This window comes from Falco punctatus (genome assembly GCF_963210335.1).
Source record: "Falco punctatus genome assembly, chromosome: 1".
Lineage (NCBI taxonomy): Eukaryota > Metazoa > Chordata > Aves > Falconiformes > Falconidae > Falco > Falco punctatus.
The window spans coordinates 40261864-40278269 of record NC_137580.1 but is presented as its reverse complement, the minus strand read 5'-3'; the positions used below and the strand labels follow the sequence as shown (position 1 = coordinate 40278269).

The following is a 16406-nucleotide window of genomic DNA, read 5'->3' as shown; positions in this document are numbered from 1 at the left end:
GGTCTCTGGGATCAGAGATTTCCACTTTACCAGAAAAATAATAATTAGGGAAATGATTGGCACACATCATCACTGGATATGGTGGAACTCAACTGCCTTCAAGCCATCTACTGCCATTAGATACAGTCAAGTTTGGTCAGCAGGTGAAATAACAGAGGAATTTAGGTTTTGCTTTTTGGGAGTGGGTGACAGAGGGCAACCAGGAAAGTGGGAGTGGAACTTGTGGGCAAAGCAGATGATGCACAGGCCTTATCCCATCAAAAAAGCAAGGATTATTTTAAAGGTCTGAGTTTCAGTTCCAGCTGTTCTTTTTTTGCTTTTTTTTTTTTTCTTTTAAAATATAAAGCTTGCAGCAGACCAGAGTTCTAGCTAAGGTCCTTCTCAAATACTAGAGAACTGTGAAGCTCAGATTTGAAAGCCACCCTTTGAACCAAGGCTTTTCCAGGAAGCGGAGCCCAGATGGGTACACTTAATTAAAAGATTCCCAACCACTACTCCCCCAAGGGGAACTCCCGTCACAACCAACTGACTTAAGGAAAACGTCTTCTCTGCTCCCCAGAGCCTCCCTTGGGGGTCCCACATGAGTCCCACCCCCACAACTTGATCTACAGGGACAGCACGTGGCATCACAGGAGACATTCATTTGGAGGAAGCATCCATCACAGGAGATAACATGGGCTTTCAGCTTTTGAACTGTAGCTCCTATTCACTGGAGGGCAGGGAGACAATTTAATATTCTGGGTCAGTTCCATATCTTACAACACTTCAACAAATTAGATTATTGCTTTGAAGATTAAACTGTGGGGAAGTTCAGTTTCACATTTTCTCCCAGGGCCATGCAGACAAGTTTTTCAGCTCCTGGGAGGAGGAGGAGGAAGAGGACACTTTGTTCCTCTATAACCTCACTTCAGCAAGAGCAGAGGACACAGGGACAGATTACGGTCCCCTGGGAAGGAGGGAAAATGCCTCTTTCCACAGCAGCTGTCCTTGAGTCAAGCCCTAAGCAGCAGAAACAAGTATTTGATGGCCGGTTTGCAGAATATGTCTGAACTCCCAAGCAAATGTGACACACAGGTGGGTGCAGCGGATAACCAAGTAAGCTGCTATTTGATAAAACACACTTGAGCCTCTCCCAAACAACAATCCACCAGCTACAACACATCCTTTTAGGGCAGGAGAGCACCCCACATCAGCAGCAGCCTCGGGGCTTAAGGGCATTTTCCTAGACATCAGTTGCATGCCTGGGACCACTTTTCATTGAGCTCGTCCCAGCTGCCTGTATCCTAGATCTAAGGAATTAATCACAAAAGGGACCAAGCATTCAATCCCCTTATTCTATGTCTCCTACATAAAAAATTTTCTATTATTTCCCTTCAGGAGCAACCTGGTCCCTCAAGATCTATCCAGAAGAAATAGTGAGTAAAGGAAGAGAAATCACTCCTGAAACAACACTTCTCCCCATCATCCCACCACCAGCATTCATTTAAAGGTGACTTTTTAGCCAGAGGTAACAGGCACAGCCCAAAGGCTGCTCTCATAAGCGAGTAGAGAAGTAATAATTGCATCGGGTCTGTCTCCACAGTTTCTTCATCCCTCACACCATCTCCCACAACAGCTGCGTCAGGTCCCTCAGTGAAGCATTACACATGACTGGGGCCTCATCCCTAGTGACAAGGGGCTCCCAGATCCTTTCACACTCAGTTTATCCCCTTCCAGCCCAGGCTCTCATTAGGAATTAGGTGAAATTCCTAGTTAGCATCATTGCCTAATTTCCTACCCATACACTTAGCTGCTTGTGGGGAGGAAAATCCTGCTGCATTAGCTCAGATAGCTCATACAACACCCTGTCCACAAGCTTATGCTACCACAGGAGGCACAAGGAGCTTTCTTGGCTGTTCCTCTGAACAACAGCAAGGAAATTTCTTCCCAGGAGCTATTGGCAGTAGCTGCTTTTTCTCCTGAACAGCACAGTTAGAGATGCCACTGCTTAAGGGAGAAGAGACACAGCCTTTCACCACCTTGGCTTCCCGTTGCTCAGGCTGTGGTGTAGTCTCTTTGCCAGGGGCTTTTTATTAACTACAAGTCGTTTCTGGGACACATAACAGGGTGGGATTTTTTAATAGCAACTTAATAGTTGATGACTTTTCAGGCGATACCCATCTCTACATCAGCCTTTGTATTCAAAGGGGGAAAAAAAATATCATTTTCCACCTCTCTCCCTTTTGTTTCACATCAACCCACAGCTTTGCTCTTCCACCCTCCTCCCTTCACAGTAAGGTCTCTACAGCCATCACCCCTAAGCATTGTTTTTCTCAGCAAAGGCACAACAGACATACAGGCCTCCTCAATAACAGATTTTTTTTTAAAAAAAAAAGCCCAAACCCTTTAAAAATAATAATGATTCAGAAACCAAATGCCCCTTCACTGAGCTTCTCAATAGCTTTCCACTTTTACCAGTCCCACACAAAGCTCAGCCACTCTCTGCATCACTGACATTGTTTCCCTTCACTTCAAACAGCCACAAAAAAAGACAAGAAATCAGCAAAAAGACAAAAGTCCCAACTTACCTTGCTGGATAGAGAGCCCATTTTCATCATTCAAGGGCTCCATTGACTCACTTTTCATCTTCCCAGGACTCAGGGGAGGCAGGACAGAGCCCCCTCCCTCTTCTCCTTTCTTGCTGGCTCCTAGAAGGATTACCCCATTCATCTCCTCCATCACAAGCCCTAAAGAAACAGCTCCTCTCCACCACTGGAGAAGAGAAGAGGGCACACAGTAAGGAGGGCAGGTCCTCTAATGAGGGTGGGAAGGTTGTCTTCCTCCCCACCCACCCTAGCCTTTACTCTCAGCTATTTCCTATAAACTCATTTACACTTTGTGGTGGGGGAAGCCTCTCAGGTCACTAGGTTAAAGCTCAGTGGTCCAACAGCCCAGGACTGACCTGCCTGGGGAGGTTACTATTCAAATATTGAGGGTTCCAGACAGTATTTCCCCTCCACATGGGGAGATGGGTCAATGAGGAATAGCTGGAGATGTTCGGCTTGGTGATCTGTTGGTGCAGCAGTGGTGACCATTTAATTCCTGCTTCCTGGAATCCTCCTGGAGTTTGAAAATACAGCTCGTGCTGTGGTGGGACAAAGCACTGGGGTGGGGTAGGGTGGAGGTTGCACAGGTGATGCTGGTCAGCCTGATGGGGAAACTTGGCTCACTTGGAGAGAAGGGCAGGAAAGGGCTCTTCCCCAGAGTTCTTCCTAGTGATATCCCTTAGGGATGGGAGAGGCTTAGAGAAGCCACGGTGCGTGATAAGTAAGGTGAAAGGTCTCCAGAAGGATTAGGATTTGTGTCTGTGGGATGTTTTGGGGACTGTCTGATAGGGATTAGACCATACGGCTAAGTTTGCTTTTGATTCTTACTCATTTCCCTGCATTTTCAGTGTCATTCCCAAGGTATGTTTTTATGGGATGTAGCTCAGGTACCTGGTACAATCCAACACCCCCAATAATTCTCTAGAACAAGCTACTTGCCCTGTTATCAGAGCACTTTCCTTTATACTCTGTCTCACAATACTGGACTTCTGATAACTAAGATGGAAAATGTCAAGGAACCATATAAAAGAAAAAAATAAATCAACTGGTCAGTATCGTTACAGACCCCACATCTCAGGTAGATGCTTTAATCCCAGTTTCTGGGGAGAGGAAAAAAAAGTATGCCCCCAGGCACCTACTAAAGTGACAGTAAATGACACAACAACACACTATCTCATTCTTCAGTATTACAGGACCTAGGGCTGTGTCACGCAACCCTCGTGTTACCAGGTGTAAATGTTCATCCTTTGGTCATTATATTGGGCCTGAAAAAATAATCAAAAAACTTCATTCAAGTTGCAAAGTTACGAGCTTTAGCACGTGCATTTCTTTTCTGTCTCTTCACTTTGACCTTCTCAATTACAGATGTTAGGGGTTCCTCCTCCCATCGGAACCTTTCACTAGAAGGGAAGTTATTTGCTATTTCTTTATATCTTCCATCCTCGGTGTGAAGCCGTTGGTCTTACTTAAAACCCATCATTCAAATTTCGCTCTGACCACGGCATGACTTTTCTTGGACAGCAGACTCCATGTTGGTTTTCAAGGGGTGGTACATATGGGCTTGCAGAAAGCTCTGAAAGGGGGGACAGCGTTATTTTCCCCTCTGTACAGCTGCTGCAGTGAGCTTGGGGATCAGTGGTAGATGTTAAATTTGAGCCCTGTTTTCTGCAGGTGACTCCATTTTGTGGCAAGTTGCTGCAGGGACTGGTCCCTGCCTCGACAAGGCACAGTGCTCTGGCTGTACATCCTCACCACACTGCCCAGCAACAGGGAGGGGATATCCTCCAACCCATTTGCTTTGCAAAATAACTCCTAATCAATAAAATGCAAGAATTCCACTGTGAAAATAGTTTCCACCCAGCATGGAAATTACCTCAGCTCTCAAACATGTTGTGCCTGACAGCTAGGTTATATTATACATCATGACTGGTGCCAGGTTTTTGCAGCAGTGTGGTTGGCCTCAAAACAGAGATCAGGTCACCCATCAAGAGGGATTTCCTCTGGCCGACCTCATTTACAATCACTAGTTGGGATCTGTCTTGCAATTTTCAATAGTAACATCAATAACTTCACAGAGATGTTATTAGTCTGAGCGATGGACCAGCTTTCACTCAAGAGACTCTTTAATGAAGACATGTAGTGTCCCAAGAAGGCAGGATGATACCATCACGCACGTCTCAGTAACTGAGTACCTGAGCTGCTCTTGTGTGAGCACCTACATCCAGAGCAGAATCAGGCATCCTTAACCCTTCTCACATAAAACCAGATTGAAAAACAAACAGTTGTGGCAATAACTGAACACAGATGTCTGCTTTCCTATAGGTTTGGGTGGTGGTGGGGGTGTGTTCCTCTCCACATGGACATGCCATGAGCAGAAGGGTTCGTAGATTTCTGAGGTCTTTCACCTCTGCTCAGCTGTCTGTTTTCATGAAACTTGCAGAAAATCAGTAGTTTCACAGCTCTGTCAGGTTTGGTTGGAAGTGGCAAAAGGTGTAAACAGTTACACCAGAGGAGAGGGGTAGGAATAACATGTACCTTCACACACCTTGCTCCTAGGTACCCCATTGCATTAGAAAAGTAGGCTAATAGTATTGCCTAGTTTCCATTTTTTACACCAGAAACACGATTGTTTCCTGCTGGAGATGCCTAGAAACTACTGTTATTTGCTCCTGTAGGGCAGAGGATATACACCACTGCAGCAGAGAAATGAGAAGTGGAGGCACATTGAGCATCTTCAGCAGTCACCCTTGCAGGCATGAGTGAGCCCCAGCTCTAGTCCTGCCGTGCTCTCTGCAGGGACTTTGCTTTGTTGTTCTGCTGAAGCTGATATTGTCCTCGCAGTGATTTAATCCAAAAGTAAGGCAGACTTTATATTTATTATTCTTTTTTATTTTGCAGACTCCAATGGATTTGTCTGGTTCAGCTAAAATCTGTGATCAGGGCAACAATACCCTGGTGGGGTTTATAACCAAGGAAGGTGAGAAACAGACAGAGGATATTTTTTTTTTCCTTAGAAAACATTTTCCTAAGGAAATGAGGCCTATTCTATTAAGCCGTGTGTGGAGGAGGTCAGACAGTCACACTGTTAGGGAGTGCTGTCTGCTCTCTATGCCACATTTTTGAGGTGAAGTATGGGAGCATGCAGTCAAGACCTGTGGATGAGAACAGACAGGGTCTCTCCTTTGCAGCTGAGGACTTGTGGGACAGAGCCTGAGGGTATGGAGCCAAAGTTGGCTGAAACTTGTAGGTTTCAAAAATACAACATTTCTTACAGACAAATAGGGGTGACCATGACGTTGAGGAGTTCAAGCCTTTTATAAAGACTAGAGAAGCCGCACAGAGCTATTTTATTGTCAATCATAAGAGGAGCTTCCACTGGATCTCTTGTGTAGTTAGATGTCAGAACTCAGCCATGAGACACTAATCCGTTGTGATGAGGGCAGGGGTCAATCTCCTGTTGTTCCATGAACTTCTCATTTTCTTCTTTAGTTTCACTATACTGCCCTGGAATGGATAAATTCAGGGAGATAAGTGAAGAACAGGCACTTGAGCACTTAAGAGCAATGCACATTTACAATAACTGAATCATATAATAGCTACCCATGCATCCAGGGCCATAATCTCAAATCACAACAGCAGAAGATAGGTTAATAATAGTCATTGATACATGATTGAATTAGGTAGACAGGAATAATTTTTGTAGGATTCATAATGGTTTTAATTATATTATTTAGTTACCAAGAACAATATATCTTCTCCATTCACGAGTTCCTGGAAATCAAGGATGTTGAGCTGTAAAATGTGTTTTTAAAGACAAAGTTGTGAGCTACAGCCTCTCTGAAAGTTAGTCGTATGCTATACTGCAAGCCTAGAGCTTTTGAATTGTCTTTATCCAGTGAGCAGGAACAAGGCCTGAATGGGAACAGTAGGCCTGTGCATGACATTTCAGGCAACTTTGGCTTTTCAGCCAGGAACCAGACACATGGAGGGATCTCAGATGGGGTCAAAGTCTGGAAATTACTTACTGTCATTGCTTTAGAGGAAGTGGTACCATCATTGCATGGTTTGATATTGATGTCCTGCTGTATGGCTGCACCGTATCCTGGACGCATCCAGCAGCTGACCAGCCCCAGTTGAGTATCCCACGGCACAGTGTGGTTGTGTGGCTCTCAGGACACCCTGCATGGCATTCTACCTTGGCTAATGTGGGGACAAGGTGTGGTCAAGGCTAGAAGTGAGAGAGGAGCATGATGCACACAAACTGGACTTCCTTTGGACCATGAGAACTGGGATGCGCTGAGTACACTGTGCTGTATAAACCATTTCTTTCTTGTGAATTATCAACAGAGACATTTTCCTAGAAAGAATTTTCAGTTTTGTAGTGTGCATTCTCTATGAACCACATAAAACACACAGAAAATCTCCAGCTGTAGTGACGCTGCTGTCACAGTGCTGGCGTTTGTCAACGTCTTCACACTGCTGGGAATTATTTCACAGGGCAGTTTGCTGTGGAAATGCAAACGGAAATCAGGGTGGCCTACAACAACAAATGGACATTGATTCATATCCAGCCAGACCTGATAGCTTTTTCCTTATACTGGTCCCAATGAGAGCCACCTGAATTCATGGTCAGCTTGAGCTGGACTGCACCAGCAGACACACAGAGTGTTGGTTGCTCCAGCAGTATGAGCCCAGTGGGGCGGGAGCTGAGGAAAAGCAATTGGGAAGCAGGACAGAAAGTCTGGAAGAGTAGCTCACCCTGTACCTCCAGTATGGGATCAACCTGTGTCCCCTTCATAGGGCAACCAAGTCGATGTTGAGACCTAACTTTACCAATGCTATCAAGAGGCCAGGATGACACTTGTGCTGAAAGTCTAGGATTTGCCAAAGCAGATACATTTCAGCAGCTGAATATCCATCCTTAAAAAAATAGCTGGAAAGAAGCAAAAGCTACAAGGCTAACAATTGGCAAGGAGCACAGGAGACACATGCCCTGACTTTGGAGTAAAGAAAAAATCTTTCCATGTGGTTTGGAGAAACAGTGAATGACAGAGAAACATTTGTGGCTCCCAAACTCTTCCTTCATCACCTTTTAGTAAGACTATATTTTGACAACATCTGTCCCAGTTAGCAGCCTGGTCAAGTCTGTGGGTGAAGAGACCCAGCTTTCCGCTCTTTAGGTAACTCATACCTTCTCCCAAGAGTAAAAAACAAATTGCTTTTGTTATATTAACCCAAATATGTGTTCTGTTATGGACCAAGGCTGCCACCTGAATGTGTCAGCATGGACATGTTCTTATGCCAGCCTTCACTGGGAAAATGAAAGAATGTTTGTATGTAGATTCTTCCTTAGCTTTTAATTAGGATAAATGTTTTCCTAGTTTCATGATTAGATTTAAGCATATAATTCCAAAGCTGCTTACAAATAGGGGTTTATATATTTTTTTTAAAGAGAGGAAGTCACAATGAAGATGTTTCTTGACAACATTTGCAGATGTCTGTCACACAGGATGGTGTAACCCTCTCCCAGTGGCACCTGCAGAAGCTCATGGAGCAAAGGATGAATTCCCATCTGCGGCAGTTTTTTAATTCAGGGTGCCCCAAAGACTGTTAGTGTATTGCCTGTCAAGGTTACAATAAGACATGTGGGGACTTTTCTTTTTGGAATTCAGCCAACAATTCTGCATATTCTCAACAGCCAAGAGATTTGTTTCTGAGAAAAAGAGAATTAGCTTCAGTAACCAGCTGCTAAGTCCTTGCAGCGCAGTCCAAACTGGGCAATTTCCGCTGTGTTTCTTTTTGACTGAATTACTTAACTTGTGCATTTCAAGAGCTTCCCCTTTCCCCAGTGAGGACTAAGCCCCAGTTTCACCAGCTAATGTGCAATTCCATTTTAAAGAAGATGCTATCATTTCCAAGGAGCCATCAGTAGGTGCTGGTGGGAATAGCCCCATGCTAACTCTGCCCCTGGGTTTGCTGGGGCTGCCTGAAACGTCCGTACTGGAGAAGGCACTGAAAAGGTGAAGGCTCTCATCCCACAGAGGGTTCACAGGGTAGATGTTGCAGGCAAAAATGGGAAAATTGCCTAAATATCACAAGCATCTCGTCACACCATGCTTGCCCCATGCTGGAGTGAGCTGGGGACACAGCTGGAGCTGAACTTCCAACCTGAACTCTGCAGCTGCGAGCTCTGCATGCCTGATCCCTCTCTCGTGTTGAATGAATGTCACCATGTGTTGGGTCGATTAAATGTTATTAAAAGGAACCACTTATCCCTGGGAAAAAAAGAAAAGCAGAATAATTTGTCAAGCATTGGATGTGATATTGCAGTCCCTTTTTGAGAAAAGCTTGGAAAGGCAGCTAGAAACCCTTCAGGTGTTGACGACAAAAGCTCTTTTGCAATGTCCCAGAAAGCACTGACCACAAAAAAATGTTACAGAAGGTTTAGAAATTGACAGCATTTCTGTTTGATGGTCTATTAATCTCCTTGCAAACAATAATCACATTCCCTTCCTCTCCGCTGCTTTTCTGTCTGTATTAAGGTTCTTACTGTAATCTTCCTATCTTTCCTATTTAGTTGTGAAATCATATATATCAAATCTGAAAAGCAAATAAAAGCTAGTGTTTTCCTGGCAGGGATGGAAGAAAGCAGTTAGCAATTCCAGCATGTGCTCTGGCAACCTCCTAGCAGGTTAGCACAGCCAGGTCTAACATCTATCTACTGGCCTCCACAGGTCTTCGGTAAGCTTTGGGTGAGGACTTACCCTTGAGAGAATAAAATATAAGTACTCAGTGATACCGGGATCACTCAGCTACAGTGGGTCAAAGGAGTGAAAACATTTCCTTATGGCAAAACCCACAAGTTTTGTCTTTGTTGTACACAATCAAGCAATGTCGTAGTAGATGCTGTGCTGCACTTTGGGTTCTGTTTTAAACTCCCTGTCTAAACCAAGCTGGATCAACCAGCTCTTGTGCCCATATGCTGTTCTTGCATAAATCTAGAGCTTTCTCACTGGTTTTACTGAGGTTAAGTCCTTTTCTGGAGTCTGGTGCCCATCAGCCCTTTGAAGGCACGGGATTGAACTTCAGCTTGAAGTTGTAGCTTTCTGTGCCAGTCCTTTTCTTGGCCAAGGTTGTTGTGATGCTCACTTTTGTGCTGATGTGAGAACATGTTTGATTGACATAATGAGTTTCTACCCTCTTTTGCTTGATCTCTACTAGCTCTGGTAGGAAACACTTCGGACTAAAAAGCTGACTCCCTTACCTCCCAGTAACAAGGTCTAAAACAATCAAAGGCAGCTTAAGTTGAAGGGAAACTACTTTGCAGCACATACTGTCCCTTCACATCGGGGCTTCCCTGTTGTTTGTAGGGCACTTGCATCTCCCCTTTCTGGCATTCAAGAGGCAAGGACAGGTGGTTGTTCAACACCAACCCACAAAAACATCCTCTTGTACCTCCCCACCCCTTCACAACTGCTTCATGACCCTCACAGGTTTGGCCATCTTCTGCACAGGGTGGAGCTCTTCTCTCAAGACAGAGAGAATAATTTCTGTCATGACTCACACTGTAGTTGGAGGTCACAGTGTCTGATGCAATTCCCAGCCCACTGCCTCTGAAGCACAGCAGGAACCACACTGTGTCTAGGAAATAATATCTCCACCCCCTAATTCTGAGGCCATCTCAGACAAAAAAAAAATCACAAATGCCATAATGAATGACCACAGGGCTGAGGAAACCTCCCAGCAGAGGCAGGCTCCACTGCTTGTTAATTAGTCCAATCATTAGTGTGAATTTAATGCTGTTTCTGAAATTCTGTTTCCTGGTACTCTCAGCTTTGTGTAACTGAGAGCTCAAGAAGAGATGTTTCTCCAGCTGAAGAAGCTGAAATCAGGTTTCCTTAAAAAGAAGTTTCCTATGTTAAGGCCTACGTGCTAACGATCTTGTTTTGGCTAACGGCCTCACTCATGGAACTCCCAGGCATGGATACAAGCTGGGCAACGAGTGGATTGAGAGCCATCCTGAGGAGAAGGACCCGGGGGTGCTGGTGCATGAGAAGCTGGGCATGACCCGGCACTGTGCGCTCGCAGCCCAGAGAGCCACCCGTGCCCTGGGCTGCATCCCCTGCAGCGTGGCCGGCCGGGCGAGGGAGGGGGCTCTGCCCCTCTGCTCCGCTCTGGTGAGACCCCCCTGCAGCGCTGCCTCCAGCTCGGGGGTCCTCATCACAGGAGAGACGTGGAGCTGTTGGAGTGGGGCCAGAGGGGACCACGGGGATGGTCAGAGGCTGGAGCAGCTCTGCTGTGGGGACGGGCTGGGAGAGTTGGGGGGGTTCAGCCTGGAGAAGAGAAGGCTCCAGGGGGACCTTAGAGCAGCCCCCAAGTGCCTAAAGGGGCCTCCAAAAAAGCTGGAGAGGGGCTTTCTACAAGGGCACTTAGTGATAGGACGAGGGGGAATGGCTTTACACTGAAAGAGGGGAGATTCAGATTAGACCTTAGGAAGAAATTCTTCCCTGTGAGGGTGGCGAGACACTGGCACGGGCTGCCCAGAGCAGCTGTGGATGCCCCATCCCTGGCAGTGTCCCAGGCCAGGCTGGACGGGGCTTGGAGCAACCTGGGCTGGTGGGAGGTGTCCCTGCCCGTGGCAGGGGGTTAGGACTGGATGGGCTTTAAGGTCCTTAACAACTCAAAGCATTCTATGATTTTTCAGTTCTCCAGTGATGGTGAGAGCCAGCACAGTAGGGCATGGCAGTACAGAGCACTGTGACTTGTGCAGGGAGTTGAAGAGAGGAAAGGGGATTTTCTGGGGCTATATGGACACTTTGCTATTCTCTCAGCAGTAACTAAAGACAGACAAAGTGGAATGGGAAATGAAGTCTCAGTTTTTCACAGTGGAATTGAAATTCTCCAAGGGAAGTAAAGTCCTCTTTTGCTTCATTTCTTGAGTTGAAAGCTAAATGTCTTTCTGCAAGACATGCCCTGGACACACACAAGCTATCAGCCTCCTTGCAGGGCTAACAGGGTGACATGGTCTGGTTTATACAGGAGTTCAGGTTCTCTTAATTTAACAGTCTTTCCCAGCCTTAACAATTATGATTTTACTGATTTAAGGAATATAGTAAAGAACATATAAGCATCTTGCTTATTTCCTTATGCTGTCCCACAAATCAGTCAAAAGGTTAACTTTCATTCATGAAAAACATCATCTTTAAACAGAACTAAAATATTTCAAAAAAAATCAGGAACAGGATAAAACCAAGAAAGTCTACTCTTTTGCATTAAGCCTCCTATTGGGCTCTGGAGATATGCTTGTTGCCTTTCAGATCTTACCTGTAGAGATGCGGATGAGGTTTCACAGTCACCACATAGTTCACAGGCAAGGCTGTAGGCATGAGGCTCTGGAAAACAAGGCAGAGCACCAAAGTCCTGACAAGAGACCTGACCTCTTCCAATCTCAAAGGATTTGCCCATTAGAATCAAGTTGCATCTTAGCATCCATCCTGGGATGAAGGAGCTGTTCCCATTGCCTAAATTTAGGAACAACTCTGAAATATGTCAGCTAGGAGGCTGAGACCCTCTGCAATCAGCAGCAAAAGCAGGGATGACCGAAAAGTCCATTTAGTGGCCACATCTGCTGAATGCCTATCATGCCAAAAGCATGAAAATGCCCTCTTTGTTCATTCAGAGTCGGAATTCTGCAGTCTCTGACTGTAAGGAATTTCTCCCTTCCATGAATCATCCCATGACTCTATCAGCCCTTTCCAGTTGCAAATGCTTTCCACAAGCTGTGGCTCCCTGAACTGCAGACCATCCCCCAGTGCTGGTCTCAGGGGGACTGAGCCCATAGTAAGACAGACCTCCCAATTCCTACTTTATGTCTCCATACCACTTCTGCATACCACAGCCACATCGGGCCTCTGATCACCAAAGGGCAGTGGGAGCCCAGATTCACGATTCCCACCGCACCCCTGAATTCCCCAAGCCCATGCCCATGGATCACTGCTGTCTACCTGCGTACTTGGCCGAGTTCAAATGCATCTTCATTGTGTGGCAATAAAAGAATAAAAATTTTTCTCTATTGAAGAATTCCTTCCTTAGTCATTTATGACTTCCCCACTCTTTGGGTCATCGGAAAGGTTTTATCAGTGGCGAATGTATGTTTTCTTCAGGTCATTAATTCAAATGTTAAATAGCGTGGAAATGCTTTCTGCCCAGCCCCAGTGGAAACATGGCCACTACATTTATTACTGCATTTACAATTACCCTTTGCAGTTTATTAATTAGCTAGTTTGCAAGCTGTTTAATGTCTTCCGCACACATTGTGCACCATTGTAACTATAATTCAAACTCAAAGGGCCACTTTCTGTAACTTTTTGGAAAAAAAACTGTAAAATCAAGCCTCTTACAATTCTGTAAAACTCTGTAATCTTATTTAAAAAAGGTACCAAATTCACTTGACAGCATTACTACTTGGTCTTACTTTTGTTACCCTCCTTTAATTTCCTTCCTCTATTAATTATCTTCCCTTAATTTATTGCGTCCTGTGTGATATTCTGTATTATTTTGCCTGGGACTAATGCCAGGCAAACGGACTTACACTTTCCTAGGATATCCCATTTACCTTTTGAAAAACATAGTTATGACATTAGCTGGACTCTCATTTTTCAGAACCACCCAAACTGAGTGAAAAAAACCACATCATTAATGTTCCAGAGACCTCCTCAGGCAGCTCTTTTAAAACTCTTGGGTGCAGTTATCTAGACCCAGCCGTGTCAAGAATTAATAGCTGCTGCCCAAGCCCCCCTTAGGGAGTGACTGTTGGAGTGGAAAGCATTTCACCATCTAGGCTGTGATTATATTATCTGGCTATTCCCAACTACAGAGCAGAAACATCAAGGGAACTTTTCTGCCATTATCGACACTTCCCCCCCCCATTTCAGTCTGGTAATGGCTCAATACCATTGTGAAAATTTCTTTTGCTTTTAATGTCATTTTAAGACTCCCTATTGTCCTCAGCCCTCCTGCCCACAGATCTCTCCTCACATCCTTTCTCTCTGTGACCATGGGGCTACCTCGCTTTACCCTGTATTTGCCAGCCACAGGAGCAGTGTGCAAGATACGTAAGTGGCAGCAGGTCCCCCATGAGGCTGTGCTGGCGTCCATGGCTGAGGGAATGCCAGTTTGCTCCCACACAGTCACACGCTGAGCCTTGCACCTCTGTGCACCCTGATGGGGCTGCCTCTGGTTCTCAGCCTGTGCACCAACAGCAATGCAAACATACTGTCTTGCATGAGGACCGACAGTGCCACGGGTGCAAGGAGCTTTACAAACATTCTCAGAGCCACCCATGAGATGGTACAGATGGTCATCGTCACTGAGGAGCAGAGAAGACAGGTCTGGGGAGGCATATCCTTGCTGTAAGATCAGAAGAGGTTACCCAAGCCCCTGAAGCAATTGGGCAGCTCAGTGGGAGAAGCTCCCTTACACATCATTAAATACAAACACATTATCTTTGGATAAAGAAGTTAGTTGCACATCACTGGAGGCAGGAGAGGAGTATCTGTCTGTGGTGGCCCTGCTCTGATGGTTGCACCTCCCTAAACATCTGCTATATGTCACCAGCTGGAGCACTGGCCTTTCTGAGCAGTTGCTCTGATCCTTACTGGTGGGTACCTAGACCCAGAGCATCTGTCAGGAGTAAATACCCTACAACGATTACTTTTTTATGTTCCAGTTTGGAAAGTGCTATATCAGAAAGCAAACCAAATGCTGTACTGGAAAAACATTGAACTGCTTCACACTCAGTGTTCAACCTTAAAGTAGGTACGTGATGAGTAAACAAGGTAAGATGATAGGTGTTAAGAGAAAGGCTCTGTTTGTTTTCAATAATATTCAATCTAGCCAGCCACGAAACTTGCTTCGAAGGCCTTGGAAGCATTTGAAGTAAAAATCTTTTCTATACGTGGACACTGGTCTCAAATAATAACTGCTGTGGAAAAACAGAATAGCTGCGCTGTTAGTCCCTCTCTTTTTTTTTTAATAATGAAGCATTGCAAGTAGTATGTGGAAAGCCCAATTCTTCATTTATATTAGAACTCCTTAAAGCTCTCACGATATTATTGCAAGGGGAAAAGCACTACAGGCTCTTGTTTCAAATCCTCTTTCATCTTTGTGGTTTTTTTCTGAGCCCTTTAATGCTCAGGTAATGTGGGTAGAGCTGCCTTGCCTCTTGCACAATCCTCCAGCCCGCTAGTCCCCTCTGCCTTGCATTAGTCTAAAGCCTCCTCTTGCAGCACCCCTCACCCACTACTTTTACTAACATCAAGGAAAGAGATGCTGAATAAAAGGAGAACAAAACAATGGCCAAAGACAAAGTCATGCATTCCCACTAAGAGCTCTGGAGAGGTTGCTTGGCTGAAGCAGCTGCCAAAATATTTCCTACAACCCTTAGGCTAAGTGGTGCACAGGGAACTTAGCTGGGTGAGAAAACAACTCTTTGCACTTGGGGAAAAAAAATGTATAGGCAATGTTTAATTCCTTGCCTCATTAATTGGGATGTATATAATGTATTTTAAGTTTTTATAAGATTTTCTAGATTTTGTTGCACTTGCTGCTCTTGCTTTTATTCATATGCAGTACAGGGTTTCTCAGCCTTGTTTTTTGCTATAGTTTCTTATGACTAGGACAGCAGTGAAATCAGAACTAAAACCAGGAGTGAAACTGCAATAAAAAGAAATAAGAATAAATTTCTATTCAAAGTATTTACAAACTTTTGCTTCAGCTAAGTCTTCATTTGCTCAGAAGTCTCCTTTAGGAAAAAGAAGGGCTTTTTGGTACATAACATAGTTCTCCTTTCACCTTAGGGACTGGAAAACTTTCAGTTCACGTGAAAGCTGGATAACGTGACGGGAAATACATACTGCTCCTGTTTCTAATGCTAAACAGCAAACAAAGGAAAAAGAGGTGCATGATGCAAAACCAACAGAGAACTTCAACTACAGTACTAATACAATACAAATACCAAACAATACCAAATGCAGAATTTTAATCTTTGACTAAATAAGCAGAAAATGTGGAAGGTGAGAGGCAGCTGCAGCTCACCTTGCTCTAGGTCTTTGCAAGCTACTTCTAATGTACTTGAAGCAGCACAGACCTAGCCCTGCACACAAAGGCAGCCATAGCAGCTCAAAGACCCAAGGAACCCTGTGTCGTGTCTTCTGGCAGGGGCGATAACAGCCACTGCCTAAGGATGAGCATAAGAAAAGGGGCAGCGTGTAGCAATACTTCCCCCACAATACTCGGTCAGTCTGCAATGTGCAGCTCAGAGACTTCCTGAGCCAAAAGTGAGGTCTTTGTGTTTAAGTCTTCAATGGAGGTTTTTTTTCTATTAATTTTCCCAGTTGTTTTCACCCCACAAAAAAAGCTACAGGGCAAGTTATGGAGATGGGGCACCCTGCCAGGACCTCTTGCTGATGGGGAGAAACGGACTGACAAACAGATGGGAAAGTTTCCTGCTGGGAGGAGGTAAGTCAAGGAAAAGATTTCTGCTGGTTGGCATGGCTTTTGCCGCAAATCCTGGAGGGATCATTGGTGGGGAGTTGGCTGAATGTGTCCGGGCCAGCCAGGCAGCAGGGAGGAGAAGAGATGGAGACGACATCTCCACAAAGGGCAGATCTTGCTTTGTCTGCAGAGCCGGGCTGCAAAATAGGTGGTCTGACACAGGGAGACTGCCTGATGGACCCGACTGACCCGGTGACTCTCAACACCTGGGGTTCACCTCTGGCTGAATTAGACCCACATCTGGATCTTCCTTTGCCAGGGCAGAGA

The 16406-nt window shown here is 45.2% G+C and overlaps 1 long non-coding RNA gene across 1 annotated transcript; it reads right to left on the bottom strand.

Moving 5' to 3' along the window:
* Positions 1-5881: 5881 nt before the first annotated feature.
* On the bottom strand, positions 5882-12040 carry LOC308058325. The gene is made up of 2 exons (XR_013925773.1): positions 11910-12040; positions 5882-6089 (listed from the first exon to the last, which is right to left on the bottom strand). It is a non-coding gene; the product is annotated as an uncharacterized lncRNA (long non-coding RNA).
* Between the last annotated feature and the right edge of the window lie 4366 nt (positions 12041-16406).